General features: G+C 41.1%; 1 protein-coding gene across 25 annotated transcripts in view; it reads left to right on the top strand.

Annotated features, from left to right (window-relative positions):
* Positions 1-25355, top strand: part of LOC129117519 (uncharacterized) — a 415270-nt gene that overhangs the window by 185528 nt on the left and 204387 nt on the right. For 18 of the 25 annotated variants that reach the window (XR_013180187.1, XR_013180173.1, XR_013180172.1 and 15 more), the window contains one exon: positions 9605-9684. The exons of 1 other annotated variant lie outside the window; for it this stretch is intronic. The gene's annotated coding sequence lies outside the window, so the exon portion shown is untranslated. Of the gene's footprint in view, positions 1-9604; positions 9685-10648; positions 13778-17902; positions 18789-25355 lie in introns of those variants that run through there. 6 more of the 25 variants (XR_013180184.1, XR_013180183.1, XR_013180197.1 and 3 more) reach the window with 3 other exon arrangements.

Genomic DNA, 25355 nt, shown 5'->3' on the forward strand with positions numbered 1-25355 from the left:
GTTTCTGCCCAACTCTAAGGATGCCTTTTTTCTTTTATATCTTCATTTTCTACTGTCAGGAGCAGCCCTCAATGTATCATGAGCTGGCTTTGTGGCATTGCAGGTTTGAATTGCTGACCTTGCAGTGACAGTGCTTGTGAGATTTCCAGATCAGCTTTATGTCATAAGGGAGCTGATAACTGAAAAAAAATTTCAAACATTTGATTTTCCATTGAAAGCAACTTCAAGCTTTTTTGAAGTTTACTCATTAATTGCTAGGATTTAATTTATAGCATCTACAGCTGGGAAGAAGCACACAAGATATACTGGCAATTTGAGTTCATTCAGCTTGCAAAAGCCCCTGAAACAAATGTATACTTCTACGTCAGTGTTATCAATGCATATGTTCTCTAGGAATTGGAATAAGCCCAATGTGGCCATGCACTTTCCATAAAAAGTGGATAAAAAGGGGATGTCCTTAGAGCAAGGTTACTTACAAGCCACAAAAGATTTTTCGTATTAAAACAAGCTGTTTCCAGACTCTGGGTTTTTGTAAAAGAATCTATGCTAGAAAATAGTGGGGAGTCTGCAGCAAGAAAGGCCAAGGTTGGAGAAATAATAGTTAGCTGTAAACTAATCCCATCCTTTCTATGTCTTGGGTTTAGACTGGGTCTATCCCAAGGTAACCTTTATAAATTAATAGGGCAGTGAACAGTCATGATATTGGGACACCTGCATGGGCAGTGAGAGTGTGGCTGAGAGAGGCTGGGCTGCAATACAGTGGTGGTAACACTGCTGTGTTTCCTGAACAGCACACAGAGCTTCATTTTCTGGGTCTGAATAGTTTTAAACCCTTCCATTGTGGGGAGCAGTAAACATCTTCCTTGTTATTCAGATATGTTAATGGTTCTACTAGCACTTGCCAAATTTTGTCCATTGTTCATTTCAGATATTTGCATCCCACCCTAATGACTCTCTTACAGCCACTGTAAGACATGCTGGCTGTGTATTGCTGCCAGTGTTCCATTGAAATTAAAGGTGATCACATCTGGGGCATTATTGTGAGTGTGTCATCATCACATGTGCCATAACTTCTGAGCTTTGGATGTGTGCTTTAGCAACAGTAGGATTATTGGCAGAATATGATGTGGAATAATCCAGAATGTTCATGTAGAGGCTGCACATCCTGTGTTCATTAATTGTTTTCAATCTCAAGGACTCCAGCTAATTCCTCATGGATTGGAACTACGCAGAGAAATCCCATGACAATTAATTATTCATTTGTTTTTCATAGGAAAACAATAATCTTCAGGCTTAGTTTGATTTGATGTTTAAAATGGAAAGCTGAGGAAGGCTTTCCTGCTGCTGGAAATGAATAGCAAATGAAAAGCTTCCTGGAAGACTGCACATAATTTCCACATGTTCTCAGCAGTGTGGTTAAGAAAGGTTTGTGGCAGCACTGAGGGACAGCCACCACAGCAGAATTATCGACTCACTGCTCTTCACAGTTGTTGTCCAAAGGTGGCCTCAGTAGAATTGTCAGAAGCAAAACTAAAATAGGTTTGAGAAGGTCTGAATTGATTGACTTGGACCTTCTGGGAAGGTGAAAAGGAATGGGACTGCTGTTGCCAAGCCCATGCAGGAAGGAAGCTTTAGCACTTGTCCAGCCGACCAGCGTGAAGCAGGAATCTCCTCCATTCCCCAGCTTTCCTCCAGTGCAATCACTGAGTTGGAGGGGACAGACACTGTTACCAGCTCAGGTCACCCCTACAAGGCACCTCACTGGGGTCTGACCACCACATGTTTCAAGGAGGAGCACACCTAAGCTAGCCTAGCCGTCCTGCCCTTCAGCAGACTGCAGGTTCTGGTTCTCTTTCAGCCCAACAAGACTCTGGTATCTGGTGGTCTTGTAAAATAAAATACTTGAAATGCCCAGGATTGTGCTCAGAAAATCTTTCAGCAGATGCAAATATGGAGAGTATACAATCTACTGAGGTTTGTAGGTTGAATTGGGAGGGGTCTCTGGAGCATAACAATGTCAACAAAAATGTCACAACAATTCTTAGCACCTTTTTTCCTATGCAAATTTATGAAAATAGCAATAGAGCTGGCAATCCCCAGGAGCAAGAAATAGGGCAAGGAATGCTAGAGACTGGCTGGTCAAACTGAAGGAAAAGAAACACAGGCAGTGGAAACAAGGACAAATGAGCAGGGAAGAGTATGGAGACAAAGTTAGGTTGTGTGGGGATAGGGTGAGGAAGGCCAAGGTGAAGCTGAAACTGAACTTGGCAAGGAAGATTAACAGGAAGTTAACTCTTCCACAAGTGTGTTAACCTGAAAAGGAAGGTCAGAGGAGGTGAATGCCCCTGATAAACAGAACTGGTAAACTGGTAACAGTGGATGAAGAAAAGGTTGAGGTTTTTTTCCTCAGTCTTCAATGGCAACCTCTCTTCCCACACCTTGAGTGGATGGAAATCAGGATGGGGACTGGGAGGGGAAAGTGCCTCCCTCTGTAAATAAAGATAAGTTTGTGACCATCTGAGGAACCTGAATGGATGGAAGTCTATGGGAGCTGATAAGCTGCATCCCAGAGTCCTGAGGGAATTGACTGAGGCAGTTGCCAAGCCTCTCTCCATGATATTTGAAAAGTTGTGACAGGTAAAGTCAGGTAAAGTCCCTGGTGACTGGAAAAGAGGAACCATTGTACCCATCTCCAAAAGGGTCAACAGGAGGATCCTGGGAACTGCAGACCTGTCAGTGTCACCTTTGGGAAGATCATGGAGCAGATCCTCCCTAGAGCCATGCTAGGGCACATGGGGAACAGGGAGGAGATTTGGGCTTCACCAAGGCAAGTCCTGCCTGGCCAGCCCAGTGGCCTTCTGTAATGGAGTGACTGTGTCAGTGAGCAAGGGAAGGGATACAAATGCCATTTATCTGGAGTTCTGCAAAGCCCTAGACACAGCCCCCATAACATCCTGGTCCCTAAGTGGGCAAGAGCTGGACTGGGTGAACTGTTTGGAGCAGAACAAAGTGGTTGGACAGTCACATCCAGAGGGTCATAGTCAGCAGCTCAGCGTCCCAATGGACATCAGTGACAAGTGGTGCCCCTCAGGGGTCTGGACTTGGACCAGTGCCATTTAATATCTTCATTATTGACATAGACAAAGGGATCAGGGCACCCTCAGCAAGTTTGCAGATGACATCAAGCTGAGTGATGTGGTTGCCACACCTGAAGTACAGGATGCCTTGGGACCTGGACAGTCTCAAGAACTGGTCCCATAGGAATCTCATGAGGTTTAACAAGGTGAAGTGCAAGGGTGCACCTGGGTCAGGGCACCCTCAGTATCAATCCAGGCTGGGGGATGAACAAATTGAGAGAAGCCCTGCCTGGCAGGACTTGGGTGTGATGGTGGGTGAGAGGCTGGACATGAGCTGTCCATGTGCATTTGAAACCCCGAAAGCAAACTGGGTCCTGGGCTGCACCAAGAGAAATGTGGCTAGCAGGTCGAGGGAGGAGATTCTGCCCCTCTTCTCTGGACACATAGGGCTGTCCAGAATGTGCCTGATTTCCATTATTTCTGAGTCTATCTGAATAGTCATTTCAGAGATTTGTCTGCCAGCTGCCCTACTATGGTGAAACTTTTGATGGTAGCATAAGGTTTGTAGATGTTTGTTGAACACTTTGCATTGAAATAGAGAGGATCAAGCTCACAACTTCACCTGTCTTCTGCAAATTAGAGCATCAGTATTGGTCAAGCAGAGTGTTCTAGAGGCGCCTTCATTTTAGTGATATTTTAGTCAAGACCAGCTTGTTAAGCAGAAATGGTCTATCTCATCTATTTACATGTGCTAATAGGAAGAAAAAAGTTAGGTTTAGCAATTGCTACACATTTCTTCAGAAATGAGGATGTTGAACTCATTTGTGTTTTCTGCCCACGGTGAAGTGTGTAGTGATTGCAGTAGGGCCACCTTTACACTCCTGGGTTCAGAAATCAGTGTCCAGAACTGCAAGTGTTTTCCCAGTGCTAAAACAGACAAGAGAACAGTTCTCAGTCTTCTCAAAAAGAGACTCCTTTTATCTCTCTCTGCAAGGTGATCAGTGTTATCAGCTGGTTTGAAAGCCCATTTGTGCCAGAGCAGTGCAAAAGAAACAAAGCATGACTGAGAGACACATGGAGTACAGTGCTTTCAGAGCTTATTTTTAGACTGGAAATAATGTTGGTTTTAATCTTCCTTGATGGCTGTTTTCAAAGGCACACAGGATGGACATCGGTATTGCACCTGTCAATGCAACCTTGTTTATAAAATCAAGGAAACATTTAAATGTACCAAGATTGTAGATAGTAGCTTTCTTTCCAGTTTTTTGTTGTTATTGTTGTTTGGTTTTTTTGGGTTTTTTTTTGGTTTCAGCTAAAAAAAAATTCCAATAACTAACTGATTTTAATAGAATATGATATTTTCTTTGCTGTACACAGGGGAAGTATTGGTTTGTTTTTGTTTTTTTTTGTTTTGTTTTGGTTTGTTTTTTTTTTTTTTGTTTTTGTTTTTTTGGTTTTTGGTTTTTTTTTTTTTTTTAAAGATCAGATTTCCTGTGATTCACTCAATTTGTGTAGAAGGTCCCTGCAAAAACCATGATACCACCTTTTGCATTACTTGTATTCTTTATACAATAAGCTAGTTATGTATTTCTTCAGATTCCCAAAGGAACTGCTATCTCCTTGGGGCTAAACCAACTGTTGGGAGGTCCTTCTGTTTTCAGCATCATCTTGGTTTCATAAAATCCCCTGAGGAGCTACATGTTGTGGTGGCAGAGCATGCTTTACCACTGATTATCTGAACTTCCAGAGGTCACTGATGAATTGTTTGTCAGCTTCCTTCACTGTCTGGGAATGATTATTCTCATGGTTTCTCTGTTGAGCTGACTTATCTTTGCATGTTTCCCTTCAGTGTTTCAGGAGTGCGTCTGAATCCATGTTTCTATGCCCAAAAGCCAGACATTTTACAATTCCTTGGGGTAGGTGTGATGTGATAATCTGACCCTGACAGCAGTGACAAAACTTTCAGTCCCTGGGAGGTGAGAAGGAAGAGGAGGGTGTGAAGAGTGAGGTGCGTACACTTTCAAACCTGGACTATCTGTTTCTTCTGCTTCTCTTTTACTGGTGTGGACACCACTGTTGGCCAAGGTGCATGACCCTTAGGTCCAAGAGATGACTTAGAAGCAGTTCTAAATGGCCAAGGCATTAGGAGCTGCAATTTCCTCCCTGACATGGCTGGGAGGCTCTGTGCCAGGTGAGGCTGTGTTCACCCAGGAGGGATCCCCTCGATCAGGACATACTGTCAGGTCAGGGCTGCTCTTGTTTGTTTGGCCAGGTCAAACCAGCTGGAAAAGGGGCTGGTTTGAATGTACAGCAGCAGCTAAATAAGTAATTGAAGATGGGGGGACAGTCCCTGGAGAATCAGGGCAGGTTTGGTTGTTGTAATCCCTTGCTAATGAAGCTACCAATGCTGTAAATGGCAAATGGAAAAAGAGGCTCAGGCAGAGCAGCAAGAAACCAGAGGACAAACACGTTTTAAACCTTTTCTTGCTATCTTCGTAGATGGCTTTTATCATTTCACAGAAATCAACAGGGGAAAGAAATGACACCAGAGAGGCAAAAAAATCCATTTTATCCTCCTTTTCCCTCTTTTTCTAATGTTTTCTTCAATACAGATATGGCAAAAGTACAGAACAACAGCAGGAAAAAATAAGAGATAGCAATTTTGAGAAAAAGGGAATGCACTAAATGCTGCCTGCTGTCTACCCCATTTCAGATAAAAAGTAGTGAGTCTCACTGCACATGTTCTAATCTTAAGAATTCAAGTTTTAAGTTGAAATGTTTTTTTCACTGAAATTTTGGGATAAGTTTAAGGAAAGGCAGAGAGAGAAGAAAAGCAGGCAGAGACTAATCAAGGACTAATTTGGTTCAAAGTCTGTTATATCCAAATATCACAGAGGAATGCCTTAACATAGATGTTTTATCAAAGGAAAGCCAGTGTGAGATCATAAAACAAAAGTTGAAAAGTGTCCTAATAGAAGATTAGTAGAAACATAAATAGTCTCAAATTTACTAGAGGAACAAGGAAAAGAGCCTCAGATGAGACACATAAAGAAAAGAAAATTGTGCCTAGTAATCTTGAAAGAAGGTAACTGCAGTTATGTCATTCAGGACAACTAACTCAAGTTGAAGCTTTTCTATCCCTTCCTTCTCCCTCATTGCTCTAGGGCTGGGATCCTACAGTCATCACCTGCCATTGGTGAAACAGCCCTGCAGAGGCTTTTCCAGGAGCTGTGATGTGTTGGAACTTCACAAGGGGTGAGGGAGCCATCCACACCACAGAAGAAACACCCCCAAAACTGAGTTTAGACATCCCCTAAAGATCACAGGAATCAGGAACAGCAGTGTGGGGTGTTAAAGAGGAATTGTCATGGTGGAGGAAACCACATGAGTCACACAGCTCAGGGTGGTCAAAAGTCCAGTCATGGTTTATCAGCACCTTCCTCAAGGAGACCAGGAGCTGATTGTGAATCAGGAACATGTTTCTCTAAAGGCTCTGGATGAGTTTTTCTTACATAGGAGTTTAATTTCAAAGTCTTTTGCTCATCTCTACCTGTCTTCAGCCATCTCTGACTTAAACAGGTGGATCTTATTTTTAGGCTCTTCCACCTTACTGTTGTTGAGCACCCAAGACAGTGATGTGCTTCAGCATTTAGGGCTTTTCTGTGCTTTAGATCCCAATTTTTTAGAGGTTTAAGTAGAAGCAGGTGATAGTTTTCTGTCATATCAAACTTAATGGACAATGCTTAATATGCCACAGAGCTTTGATGCCTACCTCTGAAAAACAAAAAGTAGCAGACCTTCTAATCTGTGGAATCAGTACAGTAGCCAGCTCCTAGGATGGCTCACAGTTTATATATGGCTAGGTTCCAATTCCATGAAGCTTTATTGTGCTCAGATAATAGGCACTAGCACCAAGACCTACTCTAGAGCCCACCTGGAGCCATTAGAAAGACACTCTTGATCATACTGCTTTGAAGAGTTGCACATCCATGTATTTATCTCTCTCAGTCTGAAGGGGTGCATGAGGACTGCAGACAGAGGAGACACAAAGTGGATCTGACTGAGGCACTGAAAGCACCAGCAGCCCAAGCAGACCTGGAAGAACTCTGTAATGAGAAGCAGGGTTTACTGTTCCAGACAGTGTCACACAGGCAGTGGGCTGCTTTTTCTGACCTCAGCAGATGATTTTACATGGACCTGAGCTGCAGTGGTTGGACTTCAGTTAGAAACTTTGAAGTGTGGGGGCTTTCTGACACCTTTTACTGTGCTTTGAAACAAGTATCTGAAAAATCTATTGTATTTCTTTAAGAAGTCAGTATTTCTTTTCTTACTCAGGTAATTATGTGTGATTATAAGCATGCCTCTATAAAATACCACGAAAAATAAATTTCATTTAAATACTATAAGGACACAAATATGTAATACAAAAATCCCCAGGGTGGATTTCCAACAGGAGTTTTGCTTATTTTTTCCTAGTGAATGCTCTCTGTAGTTCCTCTCAATGGTGGTAACTGGTTACATTCATTTATACATGTCAAAAGCAAAAACATGGGGAGACTTTTTAGTCAGCTGTACAAAAGTACCTACTGCTGTTCTTTATTTGATAATTGAGAAAAAAGAAAAAAAACAAAAACCAACCAGATTACTAGATCTCCACAGGAAGCCAAAGAAGCTGCAAAGTTCATAGTAACAACATGCCATGACTGCAGCAGAAGCTGGGCATAATACTAGCAAAAAGGTTAAGAAGAGAGGTGACAATCTGTATTAGGTTGTCATGGTTAGCAGCTACATTTATATTTTGATTTATATTGCCTCAAGACCTAGCTTCTTGCTGATATTGGAAAAATATCTCTTTCTGTCCCCTCTTATCTCTAACCAAAGAGCACTTTTCTCTGACTAAAGTGTGACCACATGCCGAGCATCTCACCAAACAAATTCCCACATTCTCCTCTTCTTCCCCTTGCTCCTCCCAGGCACAGCCTGCCAAGCCTGTCTCATTCCCCCATCCCCAGCTGGTACAGCCCAGCACCTCCTGGGGTCCTGCAGCCCTGCTCTGTTTCACTGCAATCTTTGCAGTTCCTTTTGCTCATCCTGGTGGGACTGCAGCAGCATTGCCACTCCTGGGGAGAGGATGTGGCCTCATCGGCCATATTGCTGATGGGGACTGCAATACAAAATGTTTTCTGTTCCTCTCTTTTCTGTTGCTCTTTGGGGGAAACTAATTTAATAAAGTACTCTGCAAAGCCTTCCTGAGCATGGGGCCCCAAAGCAGCACAGGCATTTTTTATGCCAAACCCCCTGTGAAACTCAATGCCACTTGCATATAAGCTGCCCTTGCCTTAGGACTCAAGGCAGGACAGCTTTTCTATCAAGGTGCCAGATCCAGAATCACAACTAACATCCTGCACTTCCCACACCAGTGGTCCCTTGAGGCTTGAGGAGGAAACTGGACTGTGAATAACAAGGTATCTGAACAGTTGGTGACTCACTGGAAGTCCATGGTCTGAGATACTGACAGTCTGCCAACAATTTTGTCATGGTTGTCAGTGAGAGGAAAGATAAGAACAGAACCACAAAGTGGTGTTGATTTTTAAAGGTCAGCATACCCGTGGTTCAAAGTCACCGTGGGAGCAATCGTCTGTATTTTCACAGAGATTCACTGATAAAAGGAAAACTAAAAAATTGTGCATTATCTCCTTTTACATAAATACAAAATACCTATAAATTATTATTCTGAATACAATGGCCCAACCTTAGCTGCATATTCATCTTTGTGTTTCCAATGTGGAAGTTATCTTGAACTTCTACACATTTCTCATCATAGGAATACCAAGTTTATGGGAATATTTGCTTGTACATTTGATTGTCTCTCATCCCAAAGGTGATGTAAAATAAGTTTGTGCAATGGGATTACCAAGAAGAAACCAATGAGCCCCATTTGCTTGTAGTTCATCATCTGTATTGAGGAGGGTGAGAAAGCCCCCAGAGTTAACAGATGTGTCTGCAAATCATGATTTCTTTTTATTGTAGTCTTACTGATCTTTACCAAGTTGACAAAATGACATTCAACTGGTAAAAAATTGCTAGTAATTGTGTGAATTAATGCAGCTAATATCCCTGGAGTTTTCATTTGACACAAAACAAATTTAACAAAAAACCAAATCAAATTATCTTCAATATAAATGAGTTATAGTATGTTCACAGTGCTGCAACCCCAGAAAAAATGGAAGATTCTAAACCAGCTAAAAAAAGTCAGAGCCCATGGGAGAGCTGTAGGTCCCTGAACTAGAGATGGTTAGACAGAATAATTTATCCTCCAGGTGAGTCTCCATCTCTGACAGCATCTGTCTCATTTGTTATTTCTCTGCCTCCTACTTTATCTGGCTCACAGATGTTACCCTCCCTGCATTTTTGTGAACTTGTTAACACAGTACTGAGATCTCTTCCCTTTTCATGTCTTGTTCTGTTGAATTACTTAATCAAAACCATATATTAATCAAGCCTAATTTCTTCCTTTTGCTCCACAGATTCAGGCAGTGATTATTGCTTAAGACACCATCTCTTTGAAGAGTATATTGAACAGTAATGCAATAATGCTCAATTTCAGGTAGGTAGTCCAGATAATCTTTTAAATATTTCTATACTGTTCCTAGCTTGATTTTCTTTTCAGATTCAAAGCAAAGTCATTAAAAATATCTTTTTGAATGGGGGCAAAAATAAGAACAGATATCAAATATAAGCTGACATAATCCTGTTTCATCCATTCTGAGAAATTCCTCACTTTCTGTAGAAAGTTTTTTAACTTCTTTATGGCACAGCAGAATTAAACTTAAAACTCAATCCTGCCTTGCTGTCATTGCATGGTGCAGAATATCTGCTCACTGCAGTTGTGGAGCTGGCTTCTGTAAAGGTGAAAAAAGCCATTGTTCCTCTTCATACTTCCTTGTATTGAATAAGTCCCTGGCACTGAGACAGAAATACAGAAAAGTAATGTGTGAACTTAAATGGTGCTGGTGAGGGGACCACTCTAATACAGCACTGGGTTTTTTCTTTATGATTCTTTGAGAGCTCTGTGATTTCCTTAGCTCTTCACTGCCTTACATAGACAATATTTTATCAGTGGAGTAACTGATGCAGAGCCCTTCTAGAGTTATCCTGACTTAATTTAGAAAAAAAAATAATGGCTGTAACTTTTGTTAAGGAAAAACTCAGCCTGTCCTGAAATACATTTTTCTATAGCCCTCTAAATTTATGGCAAACCTAATTCAAAGTTACCAGAATATGGCATTCTTACTTGTATTGAGTAGACTTTTTCTTTTTTTTTATGTTAAAAAATTTAGAATTACTTTTTTTTTTTTCCTTGGGAACTCATAATGCTAGTATTTGAAGTGGGGCACCATTTAGCTAAATGGTGACTGCAAGAATAACATTGTTTATTAGAATAAGCTGGACTGACTTAATGCTTTTACTGCCTTTTTTATCCTCATGAACTTGTAAAACCATGCTGAAGACGAAAAATGAAACTCTTGGGAAAAGAAAAGTGGTTTTCTGTGTTGTTTTTTTCTTTCAAGGAACATGGGACACTTAAGGAAAATGCACAGGAGCTGAATGTTCTGTAAAATTTCTTAGAAAACTCTATTTATGTGGCTCCAAAAAAAGGACTCTTTGACCTGCATCACTTCCTCATGACTAAGCAACCCTGTGCCACAGAAAGCACATATGAAAGGATCTGTTCTTAGCCAGGTCCTCCTCTGCTTGTCCACTGCTCCCCTTGAAGATCTTCTTGTCTCTAAAGGTGCTAGCAAGGCTAATAAGTTCACACTTCAGCCTAGACAGAGCTCAACAGAAATCTTTGTCCAGAACAAGATGCAAAATAATTGAACCCAGGCTTCCTGGCATCTGACTAGAGAAATGGAGTATTCAGAATGTCTCAGCAAATTTAAAGTTTTTGGTCCTTCACTAACTAAACCCTTTACTTTATATGTGTTAAGTCAAAATGTAAAAAATAAAAAACCTGAACCAATCAATCACCAACAAAAAAACCCCGCCACCAAAAAGAAACTCCAACAAAAAATTCCAAACCTTTAATTTGTAGATGGTAGCATTCATATTTCTTTGAAAAATCTCTTTATAGCATCGGGCAATCCAACTTCTCTAGTTTTTGCGAGAAAAAAAGAATTGAATATTTAATATATTTAAATTTAATATAATAGAAAATTTGCCTTGTCTTGCTTCATTGTTTTTTGGTTGGCTGGTTTTGTCTTGGCCTTTCTGTGTTCATGGTATTTCCCTCCTTAATCCTCCTTAGATTTAGGATTAGAACTCAATCCCCACACTATGTTCAGAAGTTTGCTGAATTAATCTGTTGTTGCTTGAATCCCTGAAGTGGGTTCAATTTTATTATGGAATGCTTAGGAATTACTGAAACTTCAGTGGAGACTGTTAATGAGAAGCTGCAAGTCCAATGATTAATTAATATATTGTATTCTCTTTTACTTGGTTTTAATTCTGTACCATTGCCTGGGGGGACATATCTCTTAGGTTGTCTGGCAGCAGCCTCATTATTAACAGAAATGGGCCATAACTTCTTCAAATAAAATATTTTCATTGATCTTAAAAGAGAAATTTTAACTTTGAGCACTTTATTTAGTTTCATAGCTATCTTTTTGTCCTGTTGGTGTAACGCTGGGACCCCAAGGTCCACTCTCCAAGGTCACACCACTTTGTGCTGTGCATCATTAGGATGTGCAGGTCAAATACATGTGGGTCAGGAGCTACACAGCTGTGAAACTCAAAAACGACAGCAAATATTGAAGTTTAAGTGGATGGCATTTATCTCCAGAAGTCACTTAGAGTGAAAGTACCCAGTGCCATTTTGATTCTGGAGGGAGCATCTTTCTGAAACCTTTCATAAAAAAACCCAAACAATTCCAATATTTAACCTACAGTCACTAGAGATTAGGACCACAGACAGTTTCAGATGTGCAGATTTCAAGAAGATCTGCTTACACCCAGATCTTCTTGAAATCAAGAAGAAAAAGGATACTCAAATTAGGTCCAGTGGGTCATTTTCAAAAGGCAATCAAAAGGTTCAAAATTATTTGTTGGTGTCTGATCGACAAAAATCACCAAAAGCTACCAGCTTGCATTTTCTGGCCATGGGAATGGCTGTAGGGATGCTAACTCTACTAGCCCCAGCACCAAGAGCTACCTTCTGTCTAATTAAATCCCATTTTAGTTTCAGGAGCACAAGGATTCACTTTGTATTTTGTGAAAATATCTGGATTTAAAAAATATATAAATTAGTCAGTGTAATATGAATTTGCATTTTTTTATTTTTAGGAAAATATTGTCTCAAGAATAAAACAATTACTGAAAATTTTGGAATACTGGATGTAACAGTTTTGAGTAATATTATGTAACATTCAGCTGAAAGATTGTGACAAGATGCAATGATAAGTGAGATGTAAGAAGAATAGGATATGGTAGGATAGGAAAGGGTAGGATAGAATAAACAGAACAGGTATTTCAGAGTTCCCTGAAAGAACATACTCTTCCTAAGGCTGAAATCTGTATTCACATGGGCTGAGGAATAGCAGTATGTATTCTATACAACCACATTAATTCAAAAAACTGCATTTCTGAAGGGTGTGTAAATTGCAGTAGGTTATTCAGAGATTTTGGGTTATTCCCTCTGTATTATCAGTTCTTAATTTTCCCCTTACTTATTTCCCCACTAATTTTTGTCTCTGATACTTCAAATTAGGTCTTTGTCTTCACTGCCACTGACATTTGGAATAATTTGTTCCCTGTTGTGTAAACTGTACTTATGGGAAAGCACCATCATTCCTCCTATAATACAGAGAAATCAAATCAAATATACCAGGATATTTTTGTATTGGATATTCTCACTAAGACATTTAAGAAAGAAAGTGAAGGCCAAGTTGAAAGATCTTTAGTGGTTTGACCCAGAAGCTTCTGGCATAGGTGCCCCACAGCACAGTGTGTGTGCCTTTGCTGAATAAACATGGGTCAGCAGTCAGAGGCATCACAGACTGGCTTTGACTCATTCCTCTCTAAACAGTTATTTCTGACTACGTTATTGCAGGTCACTCATCATAATTTGAATTTTGAATTTCTATGATCTAAAAATGATCTACAGACCTGTATGATCTACAGAATCAATGGATATTATAGACATTTTTAATAAAAGAAAAATTATATCAGTACTTGGAAAACTATGAAAATATCTGTATCCTGCACAGATCTAAGATTTATTGTTTCAACTAATGTCTGTATGAAGATAATGCACATATATGTATAATTTCTCCAATAACTTTCAAGCTGTTTTGCCGAATTTCACATGGAGATAGAGTAGATAGATACACAATTTTCTAACAGGTTTGAAGTTGAAAAGTTGACTTGGAAAAAAAAGGGGAGGGACCAGTAAGGGATGGACTAACATGAGCACATCCTCAATTGCACTAGGCAGACCACCTCTGAAATAAGTGTTTTGGCTGTTTCAGCCAAGGGAAAAGGATTGGTCAGAGCTTAGTTTGTTAGAAAATTCAGCTATAACTCATCTCTAATAAATCAGGCTCTGCTTCTTCTACTGGTCTCAGAACAGTTTGTTATATGTTTATTTTAGGGTCCTGTGTCTGTCATAAATCTGGGGCTGTTTATCAAGCAGTGACAGTGATATATTGGTATGACTATGTTGGCTCCCAGAAGTGGGACTCTAGACATGCTGAAGAGAGTTTCATACTTCCTTTAAAAAAAAAAATAAGAAAAAGGATCACTTATCATTACATTAATCTGTGGTCAGAGTCCATGAGTGGGGTTTACTCTCGACCAGAGGGGCTCTGAAAGAGCTAATTTTTGCTGAGTGAATTTCAATTAGTATGTTTCAGTTTAATTTTTTTTGCCCTGATGATCAACTTGAATAATATCAAATTTTTCTGAACAACATGGGACTGGACTGGATCTCCTGGGCTGACTCTAAAAGAAGCCTTTTCCTTTTAAGACTTTCTTTGTTTCAGCAGAAATGGGAGAGCAGTTTCCAATAATAAAAGTAAAGAAATTGAAGCAGGGCAGAGAAGGGTGAGGTACCTGGTCGGCAGAGAAGGGTGAGGTGTCTGGTCAGGAAGGAGAAAATAAAAGACCTAGAAAGTGGTGAGAGAGGGAGTGGCTGAGACCTGAGGATGTTGAACATCCTGCACCCAGAGGACCAGAGGACAAGGGCATACATTTGTTTCTCTGATGCCAGAAAACACTTGCAAAGGCCACTATCCAACCATATTTCTGGGTTCATACAGGATGGAGACACAGGCTTACCTTTTAGCCAGAGTGATTTTATATCAAGGTGGGTCTGTAGGACATTGCTTCAATTCTGTGTGCCCTGATGCTGATTTTTGAAGAAATCCTGAATTTTGGATTTGAATAGCTGACTTTGTACACCTAACCTTATTGTCTTATCATAATATGTGTGAATTCATAGAGATATAAAATTAAAGGAAAAATGCCAAAACCCAAAGCCTAAGTATAAACAATGCAGCTGAAATGAACCCCAGACTAAGAGAGAGACAGGGTTGTTGCTACCTGCTCGTCTCCTTCTTCTCTACCCACAGCCACATAAAATGTGAGCTTTTCCTAAACTGGTACAGAAACTGGTACAGAATTCCTTTGCTGGCAAGGCTAATGGAGAATGGAAACTCAAGGGCAGCTTTTTTTTTTTTTCCTGCACCTGCTGTGTAAATAGACCAACAGCTTAAATGTGGTCAAAGAAAGGCTTTTCATCCACCATGGTGACTTATTAAACTGTGAAATGTGGGACTGGATAAAAGGAGGAGCAGAAATGGTTATGAATGCTGCTTATATTTTGATAGTGATGCTCTCAAGTAAGGCTGGGACATGGAGGTTTTGAGCTCTATGGTGAGAAAACTTGGACTGAAACAATTTTACATCTCCTTCTCCAGAACCCTTTACATCCTTGTCTGTGATAACACACGCTCTCTGATCTCCGTTCAAGCTATAAACCCACAGATTGCTAAAGCCATCTTTTTTTCCCTTTTGACCTGATTATGACACTTCCAGCTTTGAAACATTATTTATGCTGTCTTCTCCTCTCCATTCTTTTCTTCTCTGTGCCATCTCCTTCAAAGACCCACACAATTCTTTTTCCTTATTTAATCCTTCTGACATGCTTCCAAATGCCCTTAGTCCTTTGCAAGTGCTTCCCAATCTTTTCTGACAGCTTAGATGAGAGTTGGCTCATATAGTTACAATTATTTGCAAAATTTTTCATAGTGTTTGGAGATCAGAACTGGCTGAGCAGAGAAAATGTCTTTCATTGCATAATCTCTTATGGAAGATTTTTCTAAAGCTTCTCATGAACCTCTTTGGTTCACAGCAAGGAAAATATGGAAACGAAATGGGAACATTATTGTGGAAAGGCAGCCTGTTGGAGAGAGATGGAGTCCTGAAATCTACACAAACATTGCCTTTGACTGGAATGTGTCCTTTGAGGTTTGTTTATCATTGGCATAAAGTCTGTTTTAAACAACCAAATGCCAAAATTACCATCCCACACTTACCTGGATCTCGTGCTGACCATCTAGGGGAAAATTTTCTTCTAATGTGAAAACAAAGCATGGTTGATAAAGATGATGCTTGAGAGAAAGAATTTGGTCAGATACCAAGTAAAGCTGGGATAACTGTTTCTTCCAGAAACTCCTTCCTTTCAAGCCATTAGGTGCACTGTGGATGCAGTAGTGTTATAGCTTCCAATATAATGGAGAATTAAAAAAAAAATCAAAAAGAGGGAGAAAAGTTTTTTGAACAGGAATTGAAGTTTGTCTGTGCATCACCACAGCCTTTCCTCTTTCTCCTGGCCAAACATGAAATGCAGGGCTTTAAGGGACCAGTTTCAAAGACACATATCTGGTGAGGTAGAAGGTGTGTCTGCACCCCAGCGTTTTCACGCCAGGTCACATCACACCTGATTGAGTCCCTTCCTGACTCTGCAGGGAGGACAAATGTTTATGGAATTACAGCAAGCTGAGCTCCCCAGACACACATACCCTCAAAGTGTGCCTGCTTCTATAAAGTAGGAAAGGTTTGATTCATAGGAATAGCACTAGACTTTAAGGCACACTTTATTTCATTGATGAACTTTGAGGTGTCTCCTGCAGTAACAGTTTTGTAAACTGTAATCGTTAACATCGCTTATTCAGGATTTACAGGAGTGACTAACGTTGCCTATTTTTTCAGGCTGCTACAGGGATAAATAACTGATGTTGAAGAAGCAAATCAGGATCTCTGTGGGAAAAAAAATAAAAAAAAAGAATTGTGTGTGGGTTTTGGAACCAGCAAATCATTTTTCTGAGGTGCCTGTAAAAGTACATGGTGTTATGTGACTGTTTTTATAAAAGAGGGAAGGGTGATGTGTGGGCTCCATTACATAATATTATTGCAGAACTTGAATGGTGAAGGGGCACAATTAAAAAGGGCTATCATGGAAATCAATTTGCAAAATTAAAGTGTTTGTTCAAAACCTCCTCCCTAACAGGATTAACAGCCAAGGAAATTAAAATTATGTAAGAGGAATAGCTGAAGAGATAATCCAGGATGATCCAAAGGATTTTGCAGATATCTCTGCAATGTTAACAATCTTGTCATTAAATCTAGCAATTTAATGAGCTACATTCTTCATTGGTACAAGTACAGTTCCATGTACACCCTTAATGCATTTTTTATTTTGACACAGATCTAAGCCCGATACACTTATTTTAGAGTATCATGTTGGGCATCAGTACACGTATATTTAGCAGTGCACTCCTGTTGGAGGCAGTACATCTGTGATGATTAAAAAGCCCAGGATGTGGTTCATGAGCCATTACTTTCAGGGATGTCTGAAACAAGTGCTTGAAATCCTGCTTCGTACCCACAGTCAGTGATGTATAGCCCCAGCTTGTATCTGCAGTTTCATCTGTCTCTTGCTGTTTGGTGCTGTCAGCTGTTTTGACACATTCCACTTTTATTGGCTGAAAAATAATGTAATAGTAAATAAGAATAGAATGAGGCAGTTGCCTTCACCAGAAAAACACTTTAGGAAAGGTGCTGTGATTTCCTTGTGCCTCTTAAATTGTGCCTCTTGGATTTGCATGAATGTCCTTGTGAAGCTACATGAATGTTTGCACAAATGCAGTGAAGACAGTTTGGGACCATCACGTTTCACAGGTCACACCAGGAGCAGCATGTGACAAGGGCTGACTCTTGGCTAGTTTCTTATGTGCTCTGTTACTGTGAGTCTGCTGCAGTAGGAAGGTGTTACAAAAGTCAAAGAGTGATTGCTGCCCTTCCCTCTCCTGCCTTTTGCTCTCTTTTGATTCTTTACTGCTCCTGGAGCTTTCTTGAAGCAAATTGAGTGCTGCCCTTAACAACTCTCCTTGAAGTTTGTTGCTCCAATCAATCTCTTCTTCCTGTGAATAATCCCAACTTTCTTTCCTAAATTATTAATTTTTCCTTCACTTTGGGCTTCCCTTGCTTCAGCCAGCTCTCTTTGCAGCACAGCACGTCTCTTCCTCTGAATGTGAAGTGTGCAGATCAAGTCAGTGTTTTATAATGTCCTAATTACTGTACTCACAGGTTACTGGGTTATAGCAGTATGCCAGAGGGTCAATGAACCTTTTAAGTTAAATGAGGAGATGTATCTTCATGGGACCTAATTAGAAGGTGAAGTTATTAAAGACAGAAGGGAAAAAAGCCAGTAAGAAAGATAACTTCAAAAGCTGTCAAAATAAGTTGTCTATTGGGCTCCTTTTTAGGACTAGCTGGGCTTTGCCAAGAGCTGCAGTGTGAGGATCTTTGTGAGAGCCTGACGATGAGGGCTGGAAGCTCCCTGGGGAAGCCAAGGATCTGCACCTGCACATCCTTGTGTCACATCCCAACAGGAGAGACAGGAGGAGCCAGAGGAACAGCAAGGAGGAATGGCTGCTTGCATGGTGTTGGGAGGCTCAGCAGAGGATGGGGAGGCAGTAGAAGCAGTTTCCTGATGTTTGCTGCTTTAATGCCACCCCAAAACCATGTGCCAGGGAAGGGGAGTCTACTGGAAGCAGAGACAACTTCCAGGGCAAATAAATCAGGAAAGCTCCCATTGGAGAGCACAGAGACTGTTGGACCATAGATTTTCACTGATGCCGTACAGAATGGGATCCCTACATTTTTATGGAGACATTCTGTTGGATTTTGAAGTATTTTGAGTATTTTGAAGTATTATTCTGGAGCACTGGGAAAAAAATAACTGCTCCAAGACCCAGTATTTCTGAATCATTCAATTAGAGTGTTGCTTTTAAGAATTGTACATGGAATGAAAATAGATGTTGTCTCTCCCCACACAGCCTTGGGCTGGTGAGTTTGGAATGGTGTTTGTTGACACCACTGAATTGTATTTGAAAAAGAAATTGCACTGCACTGATTTCCTTCATTATTAGTGATTCAATATTAAGAACAGTAATCTGGTATTCTTATTATTCTGTGTTCATGTTCCTCCCAGGAGTTTATGTAAGTAAGTCCCCATTTATATATGTAGAAACCTACTGAATTCTGTGTAAACTAAGTATTGAGATGTATTTTTTTTCCACAAATGCAACTTGCTTGAAAGGGCAAGACTCTGGATTTGACTTTCACACATAAATATCATTCCCCACTTTATATGTGTTCATTTTATCCTCAGATTCTTTCACCCTTTCATCAGCAGTGTGAAGTTAGATCCTCTCTGGACCCTAAACAGAGACAAGGTTCTGGTCAGTATGTAAAATATACCTACTTCTCAGTGTTTGGGTGCTTGCTAAGAACAAATACAATCTTTTACATTTATTAAATTATTTGCATAAGAAATTGTTTTCTGTGGTTTTTGTTGTCTGTTTAGATTTGGGCTTTTTTGTAGATAGAATGAGAATTAATAAAACTTCTGTGATTTAATTGTCATCACTCTTTGGCCCAAGAACGTATTCTTTTTGTGACATTAATCTCTGACAGGAATTCTCACCTGTTGTATCTTCATGGGCCAGGCATAATAAAAGGATTCTCCAGGCAGGTTCATGGCACTGTCTGTCAGGCTGGGTAAGCAATATTATTCCTGCTTTCCCAAGTACAAGAGTGTTCTACCTTGATGCTTGGGAAGTGTGGGCTCCTTGCTGAGTTGGGTCACCCGTGGAAAGAAGAGCAACCCAAGGCTGTGAGAATGTCAGATGGACCTCCAGCCTTCAGAACATCACAGAACCATCTGGGCTGGAGGGCACCCTAAAGATCACATAGCTCCAACCCCCTCTGCCATCTGCAGGGACACTTTCCTCAAGGCCAGGTTGCTCAGAGCTGCCTCCAACCTGTCCTGGAGCACTGCCAGGGATGGGACAGCACTCTGGGTGCTCGAGGACGTACAGGAAAGCTTTGCAGTCCATAGGCACTATCACTCCCATAAATTTGGGCATTGCTGCTAGAGGTGGCTCATCCCAAGTGGCCTCCTGACAGCAGCATTTTGTTGACTCGTGTTGGCAAGCAAGGAGTGCAGAGAGGAGCATGCCAGCTGAATTTCCTTGTTACTTTGGTGTGCCTTAGGGTATTGCTTTGAAAAAGCAATTTCCTACCTGAACTGAGGAGCAGTTTTGAGCTTACAGTGAACAGAAGTCAAATTACAAAGGTCAATATTAAAAGTAAGAGTTTTGCTTATAATGTGGATGAAATATTCAGAATCATGCAAAGAAATATTTGGGCAGCCAAATTTGCCTGATAGATCTGGAGTTATCTTAGGTGAATGACGCTGCCTTAAAGTAGGCGATGACAGGGCTGTGCAAATAGATGCTCAGGCACTGTGGTTTTTCCTTGTGGGTTTGTGTGGTTTGGGTTTTGTTGTTGTTGCTTTGTTTTATTTTGGTTTTTGTCGTGAAGGAGTAGGAGAGATTTCAGCAAGTATTTCATTCTGATGAAATAGAATTCAGATTTCAGATCCTGTGTATGACTGAACTTTTTCTAATGGAGCTGAAGCACTTCAGCTCACCTGCAGAGATGGCATCATCCAGCAGAACAGCAAACAGAGCAGGTGGGAATGACTATTTACAGAAAATTAAGATAAATCTAGATCTATAAGATTTGTCTTTCTGCAAGATGTTTGAGATACCCACATTTTTTGAGAAAGCGTGAGGAAGTGGTAAGGTGAATATGAGGATGACTGAGGAAATTATGCCAGCCTTCCCAGGAAATGGGGGTGGTCCCTGTGGATGTCACATGTGTGCTTCAGTGTCCTTGAAGCAGCCTGTCATCATGGATGCAATCAATTCCTATTCAGGAGATGCAAAAACACTTCTGTAAATCTAAAAGAAAGAAGTTGAACTTATTTTATAATTATAATGGATACATAAATGTTGTAAAAAAGCAATTGCTTTTTGTGTGTGGAAGTGACCTATGGAAGCCAAATAGTCAGCTGAAGAGTAGAGTCAGAAGAAACACAGCATTCCTTCCTAAAACAGTTCTCAGTAGATTTGATTAAATATATTTTTATAATGCTGAAATATAAGTTACAAGCTATATATACTATACTATAAACCTGGCACAGTTGAGATGTCTGTGCTGTTTCACATCTTTTTCCTTTGCTTTTGCTAGACTTTTACCAGTCTTCTGCACAATAAAACTTTTACACAGTTCACAAGGCTATACTTATCACCCATTCTCTGCTAAAGCAAAGGACTTATTCTCACTGGAGTTTTTTTTCAGTTGTTGGTGTAGCTTCACCAAATTTGTTGCTTGTATTAGGTTTGTAAAAAGATTAAGACCTGAACTTCCATTTATTGGAAGTTATTCCATGTGGAATAATGGAATTATTATTCCATTTATGTGTAACAGTTTCTGTATCTTCAGTGAAGTTTAAAAATTCCTTGAAGCACTGAATGTGGCCACTAAGATGAAAAATGTGCTCTTTTTGAAGTTATTTGGTCCATTAATTTCTGTGGACCTTCAGTCACAGCCCAAACACAGACTTGATTCCTTAGAAGCTTGTCCCTTTAAGCTGTCAGTGTTCCTGTTGTCTGTGCCAATATTCTTGGGGCACACAATTCCCCATACATTAATAACCAAATTTTCTTAATAAAGCAGGGCCAGCACAATCATGGTTCTGTGGGCAGAGGAGAGGGAAGACTGCTTAGCAAGCAGTGAATGCCAGGTCACAGCTGCTCTGAGCTCATTGAAAAGCCCCGTTAGGTGAATACTGAATGCTTGGCCCTGGTGAAATGGGGGTGTCTCACTGCAGTGTCTGAGCAGACCCCAGGGCAAGCTGCCTGCATGGGGCAGGGTTACTGCCACAGCTTTTTCAGGAGGAAAGCAAGATAAGAATGGAGTTGTCCTTTAGCACAAATGACTTGTCCTGAGAAAATTTGCAGGCCAGCTGGGAATTTTCAAGGGCCAGTCTGCTGTTTCAGTGGCAAGATCAGGAATATTCCAGTTGTCCAGTCAGAGGAATTAAATGGAGTGTTGGGATCTCTAGCTTGTCAGAGTTGACCCCGAGAAGAGTTCGAAAGTCTCTTTTCCCAGTCCGGACCTTGAAGAAGGAGTCAGGGTTCTTCATTTCTTGGTCTCAAGGTTGTTTCTTGTATCTTATTTATAAATTCTTTCTCCTGTCCTGCTGAGGTCCGCTCAGCAAGACAATCCAGGCACTCTGCCTCCCCTGGGGCGGTGTTATATTTTATACTAAAAACTACATGTACAATGTTTACAATTACTTTCCAATACCTATCACCTTTGTTAGACAGTGAGCTTCTACTCTAAACCAGTCTGTAAGTGCCAACATCACAGCAGAAGATGGAGGCCATGAAGAAGAAGGAGAAAGGCTGGACATGCCCAGATCCCTCCATCTTGCCCCCCTGAATCCCCATTCTAAAAAACCCCAAAATCTACTTTTTCACCTTGTGATAAATTCACTATCATTCTACTTAATTAGTCATGGCTTACAGATCTTCATCTAAGGTTGGTAACTTGTTCCATGGGTCATAATCAAAACCACAGGCATTTTGGGCTCTGGGCCGGGGTCTCTGAGACCTCTGGCAGGGGTCTTGGCTGCTCAGGACAGCCAGAGGGATGTCCTGGGTCCTGACAATGGAGGTCCTATCAAACCTTGATAACTAATATAAAACTTCCAGAGTAATTCTAAGCAAAATCTCTTAATTCTGTGCCAAAAGTCCACTTCTCTGAATTGCAGAGAAGTTTCTGTCTTTAAGTCAAATGACCCTAAAAATGTGTGGGCTGATGGTCTGAAATCAAAATCAATTCCACTGGTTAATTATCAGTTAATCACTTAATGTTCTTTTAAAAATGCACTAATGAAGTTGCTCTCCTTAGAAATATAAGGATATTGCAAGACTGGGATTTCCAAAGTGCCAGATCTTTCCATCCCCTTAGTCAAATGAGGAGCTCCTTTAAGTTCCCTTGCTAAGGTTACTGAAGACACTTCACTGAAATGTGCCCTCTGTTTCAAACTAGAGACAAATTAGTGCCAAATTATGTGCTTTCTCTGAGCTTAGCTGATGCATAATATTTTAAAATATCATTTTGAAGAAACTCTAATTGTCAAAACAATTATTTTTTTCATAAACATAATCTTCACATTTCTTGTGGTGCTTTATTTTCAGGCAATGCATGCTATTTAAATGCACAAGAGGAAATTAAATGCCTGTGATTTAGTAAAATGTTCACTTAAGGAACCAGTAGTTTTGCTTATTAGCATTTTCTAGCAATTAGAATGTTTCTGGGTTTCAATTAAGGCAGTATATGCTTGTTCCATACACCTGGATTTTCTCAATTTTAATGCCCCTTGTTCTCTCTTTTGAGATAAACTCAATACTTGGGTAATTCCAATTTTCTTCTTTCTTTCTTTCTTTCTTTCTTTCTTTCTTTCTTTCTTTCTTTCTTTCTTTCTTTCTTTCTTTCTTTCTTTCTTTCTTTCTTTCTTTCTTTCTTTCTTTCTTTCTTTCTTTCTTTCTTTCTTTCTTTCTTCCTTCCTTCCTTCCTTCCTTCCTTCCTTCCTTCCTTCCTTCCTTCCTTCCTTCCTTCCTTCCTTCCTTCCTTCCTTCCTTCCTTCCTTCCTTCCTTCCTTCCTTCCTTCCTTCCTTCCTTCCTTCCTTCCTTCCTTCCTTCCTTCCTTCCTTCCTTCCTTCCTTCCTTCCTTCCTTCCTTCCTTCCTTCCTTCCTTCCTTCCTTCCTTCCTTCCTTCCTTCCTTCCTTCCTTCCTTCCTTCCTTCCTTCCGCCACTTCCTTCCGCCACTTCCTTCCTTCCTTCCTTCCTTCCTTCCTTCCTTCCTTCCTTCCTTCCTTCCTTCCTTCCTTCCTTCCTTCCTTCCGCCACTTCCTTCCTTCCTTCCTTCCTTCCTTCCTTCCTTCCTTCCTTCCTTCCTTCCTTCCTTCCTTCCTTCCTTCCTTCCTTCCTTCCTTCCTTCCTTCCTTCCTTCCTTCCTTCCTTCCGCCACTTCCTTCCTTCCTTCCTTCCGCCACTTCCTTCCTTCCTTCCTTCCTTCCTTCCTTCCTTCCGCCACTTCCTTCCTTCCTTCCTTCCTTCCTTCCTTCCTTCCTTCCTTCCTTCCGCCACTTCCTTCCTTCCGCCACTTCCTTCCTTCCTTCCTTCCTTCCTTCCGCCACTTCCTTCCGCCACTTCCTTCCTTCCTTCCTTCCTTCCTTCCTTCCTTCCTTCCTTCCTTCCTTCCTTCCTTCCTTCCTTCCTTCCTTCCTTCCTTCCTTCCTTCCTTCCTTCCTTCCTTCCTTCCTTCCTTCCTTCCTTCCTTCCTTCCTTCCTTCCGCCACTTCCTTCCTTCCGCCACTTCCTTCCTTCCTTCCTTCCTTCCGCCACTTCCTTCCTTCCTTCCGCCACTTCCTTCCTTCCTTCCGCCACTTCCTTCCTTCCTTCCTTCCTTCCTTCCTTCCTTCCTTCCTTCCTTCCTTCCTTCCTTCCTTCCGCCACTTCCTTCCTTCCTTCCTTCCTTCCTTCCTTCCTTCCTTCCTTCCTTCCTTCCTTCCTTCCTTCCTTCCTTCCTTCCTTCCTTCCTTCCTTCCGCCACTTCCTTCCTTCCGCCACTTCCTTCCTTCCTTCCTTCCTTCCTTCCGCCACTTCCTTCCTTCCTTCCGCCACTTCCTTCCTTCCTTCCTTCCTTCCTTCCTTCCTTCCTTCCTTCCTTCCTTCCTTCCTTCCTTCCTTCCTTCCTTCCTTCCTTCCTTCCTTCCTTCCTTCCTTCCTTCCTTCCTTCCTTCCTTCCTTCCTTCCTTCCTTCCTTCCTTCCTTCCTTCCTTCCTTCCTTCCTTCCTTCCGCCACTTCCTTCCTTCCTTCCTTCCGCCACTTCCTTCCTTCCTTCCGCCACTTCCTTCCTTCCTTCCTTCCTTCCGCCACTTCCTTCCTTCCGCCACTTCCTTCCTTCCGCCACTTCCTTCCTTCCTTCCACCACTCCCTTCCTTCCGCCACTTCCTTCCACCACTCCCTTCCTTCTGCCACTTCCTTCCTTCCGCCACTTCCTTCCTTCCTTCATTTTGGCATCCCTTCCCTAGACTCCAGCCAAGAGGAAATCACTGCTGTGCTATAACATGCAGGATTAGGACATTCCTTAGAAAGCCTAGCTTGGCAGGTGTCAGACAAGGAGAAAGGAAATAAATTATAAAAGGGAAAATTAGAAGAAAAAGATTATTTTCTTCTCTTTGGAAATTATATGTTTCTGTGTTCTGTTTTGTTTGGGCAAGAATATCAAACATGACAAATTCTGATGACATTAAAATTATCTGGATTTGGAAAATTTCCTCCTTCTGTCTGCAGTGGAGATGGTCTCATGAATCCCTTTGTAGCCTCAGCTCCCTGGAGCCCCTGTGTGTGCTCAGGCCTCTCCTGGAATCACAGCTCCTCAGGCTGTGTCTGCAGGGGTGTTCACTGCTGGGCAACAGCACCCATGGGAGTCCCGAGGGATTGCTGTTCCCATAAATTGGGTCAAAGCTTTACTAGCAGATTGGCTAATGTCATCTGCTCTGAGTCTGTAGGTTGGACTTTTTCCTGGCAGAAAATTCTGCCTTATCTTTATTGCCTCCAGAAGCAAACAGGAAAACAATATTTTTTTGAGCAATCTTCAAATTTTGTTGTGAAAAAGCATAGTTGCCAAAACCAATTTGCTTTAGTTATTACTACCAGAGCAAAAGCAAGGCTGAAACAGAGAATTAAGTGGCTTGGCCATGATCACATTAAAGCCAAGAGGGCAACAATT

This window comes from Agelaius phoeniceus, chromosome 2 (genome assembly GCF_051311805.1).
Source record: "Agelaius phoeniceus isolate bAgePho1 chromosome 2, bAgePho1.hap1, whole genome shotgun sequence".
NCBI classification, from domain to species: domain Eukaryota; kingdom Metazoa; phylum Chordata; class Aves; order Passeriformes; family Icteridae; genus Agelaius; species Agelaius phoeniceus.